General features: G+C 48.4%; 1 long non-coding RNA gene across 1 annotated transcript; it reads left to right on the forward strand.

The window, feature by feature from the left end:
• The first annotated feature begins 460 nt into the window (after nucleotides 1-460).
• LOC145430858 (uncharacterized) lies at nucleotides 461-1,466 on the forward strand. The gene is made up of 3 exons (XR_013911176.1): nucleotides 461-871; nucleotides 957-1,068; nucleotides 1,149-1,466. It is a non-coding gene; the product is annotated as an uncharacterized LOC145430858 (long non-coding RNA).
• Nucleotides 1,467-3,158: the final 1,692 nt, after the last annotated feature.

Consider the following 3,158-nt stretch of genomic DNA (forward strand, 5'->3'; position numbering starts at 1 on the left):
TATCTGACCCAGATAGACTGCAGGGCCCTGTTTCAGGAAGCCGGTTTAGTGGAAAAACTGAGTAAGTATACCCTGAGTTAACGAAAACTCTGGGTTTTCGGTTTCACAAAGCGAGTTCAGCTGCAGCCTGAGTGAGTCACTATGACGACACACGCCGTGAAGCTAACCTGCCCCCTAGCAGGTTTACTACAACTAACCCTGACTGTCTCCGCCCCTTTGTCGGAAACCTGACAGTAGGAAGTGTCAGACATGGCGTGTCCCTTCCTTGAAGAGCCGGTAGATATCGAAGCCCAAATTCTCCGCAGAGCTCTCCGCCGGGAGAGAGTGATTCGAGCGCGTCTGGACATCTTATCATTACCTGATGATTTCCTGTGCGAACGTTACCGTTTCTCAGCACAATCTATAATTTATTTGAATAACATCCTCAGGCCATATATTACGCATGTGACACATCGCGGACATGCGCTCAGTCCATTACATATTCTTTGTACCGCACTCCGTTTCTTTGCAAACGGGAGCTTCCTGTACTATATCGGTGACGCTGAGCACGTTTCCAAGGCTACCGTCTGTCGGGCAGTCAGGAATGTCACAGTAGCACTGAAACGTCTCCTGCACTCGTTTGTGGTGTTCCCCGGTCATAGACCCACAAGATTCATCAAAGAGGGATTCCACAAAATTGCAGGTATCAGGATGAACGAAACTTAATGTATGATGTGGTGATACTTGAACTACTACTTAAATGGTACATAAATTTACAGGGTTCCCAGGCGTGATTGGCTGTATAGATGGCACCCACATCCCAATCATTGCACCCTCAGCAAATGAAGGAGACTTTGTGAACAGGAAGTCTTTCCACAGCATTAATGTACAGGTACATAATTCCCTGTAGCATTTCACACCAACAAGTGATGGCATCATGGTAACGGATGCTAATATGTGTACTCTGCACTGTGTAGATCATATGTGATGCTGCCAACATCATCACAAATGTGGAAGCCAAGTGGCCAGGCTCTGTCCATGACTCACGGATCTTCCGAGAATGTACACTGAGCACCAAATTTGGACATGGTGGGTCGAAGTAACTGTGAAATATACAGAGACCAATTGCCACAGGGACGTTTGCACTGACATGTATTCTTCTGTCCTAGGAGAGTTCACTGGCCACCTGCTTGGTGATAGGGGGTACCCATGTCTACCCTATTTGCTCACCCCTTACCCTGACCCTGAACCGGGCCCACAGCAGCGTTATAATCTGGCCCATTGCAGGACACGGGCCAGAGTTGAGATGACCATCGGAATGCTCAAGGCCCGGTTCCAGTGCCTTCGTGGACTCAGAGTCACCCCAGAAAGGGCATGTGACATCATTGTGGCATGTGTGATCCTACACAACATTGCCACGATTAGAGGTGAACAGTGTCCAGCTGAACCAGACGACAGCAGTGATCCACATGATGGACATCCTGACCCACCCACGAACGTACAGGATGGGCGAGCAGTCAGAGACACCATATGCCACAACCATTTCCTGTGACCCGGCAACCCAACATGTCACGAGACAAATACACAGATACTGTGGTCAACTTGTTTTATTGCTCACCCTGTATGTCCTGTGCACAATGAATAAATGCGAATATTAGTATGTTGTACGAACACTGACATGATTCGTCCATCTATGATCACTCCACCCACCCTTAACTGTTGTTCCAGCAGTACAATCTCCAGCTTCGACTTCTGGATCTGCAGCTGGAGGTGCACCATTTCCATATCACACTTCCTTATCCTCCTGGCCAGATATGTTCTATACAGCTGCTTCACAGGGAGCTATTGCAACAAAGGACATAGCATTGGCATCCATAGTACATGCCTACTTAGGTTGGTTGTGAATGTGTGCTGGACAACCCACTGCGGAAAGCTTCGTTGTAGGAGTGGCTGGACCCTCTTCCTCCTCATTTGCAGCATCACTCTGCCGGGGACATAGTAGGTCCATGGTGTCATCATAGTGCCACATTGTAGTCAGTTGTTATATTTTCCACTGTACACTGTATACCTCATAGTGTGGCTCTGTTGCGGCCTCCTCTGTAGCAGCTGTCACTGTGTCGTCATCATGTGCCTGTGGTGGAGACATTTAACAACATTGCTGTTCCACTGTTGACACATGTAGTCTGTGGAGTATTACGAGTACTCACAACTGCATGTCGGTCTGGCTCAACAGGGGGCTGCACCAGATGCAGTACACCATCACCGTCAACTGGGGGAATATGGGGTTCATACAGGTCACTCATGACTTATGTGGGCGCAAATGGCAATTACCAGACATACCAATCACCATACACCTCATTGTCAGTATGCTCTCAGAGACAACCGACACTGAGGGAAGGCAAAATCAGTAGGTGTCAGGGTGGGAACGCCTTTATGAGCTCTATGTTGCATTGAGGTATATGTTCATATGTTACACTCATTGGGGAGGGTACGGAATGTACTACTCGCTCTGTCTCTGGGAACAGGGAGCTCACCCTGTGGGGGGTTAACACACACACACGTATGCAAAATTAACGGACACCGCTATGCACATAATAAAGACGTACCACTGCAGCTCGGTGTGTGTGAGTCTCTCCCTGGGCCCTCACCCGTGCAGCACGTTAACAGTTTCCAAGTGTCTCAGTGTTGTCTATTCACCTAACTGTTTGATGACTGTCATTCTCTGTCAGTAGGACAGTAACTGCACTGCGACATAGTTCATTTTGGTCATGGTGACTGTGCAGAATGGATGTGTACACGCCATGTATTGTTTTGGATTTACCCCTTATGTAGGCACTTGTGTCTTGCGGGGTTATTGACTCAGAGGATGTCCCCGCAGAGATGCCTTCAGCCACAGGGCGCCAACTGTTTTGGCTGAGGGCCAACTGCTCAGCCTCTGTGAGTGGTGGTGGTGGTGGAGGACCCCCACCTGTTTTCCGGGCCTCCGCTTTTTTTCTGTTGGCTGTGACAGCACACATTTGGGCATACAGAGTAAGCAAGTATGTACTTGTAATGTGCTCAGATAGTTTCAATAAGTGCTCACAGAGGGGAAATTACTGTGGCCTCTAACTGCAATTGATTTACATAGGACACACAGACCAAGCACTATGGCTCATGATACAATTACACCTCACCTGTTT

Source organism: Astatotilapia calliptera, chromosome 9, assembly GCF_964374335.1.
Source record: "Astatotilapia calliptera chromosome 9, fAstCal68.1, whole genome shotgun sequence".
Lineage (NCBI taxonomy): Eukaryota > Metazoa > Chordata > Actinopteri > Cichliformes > Cichlidae > Astatotilapia > Astatotilapia calliptera.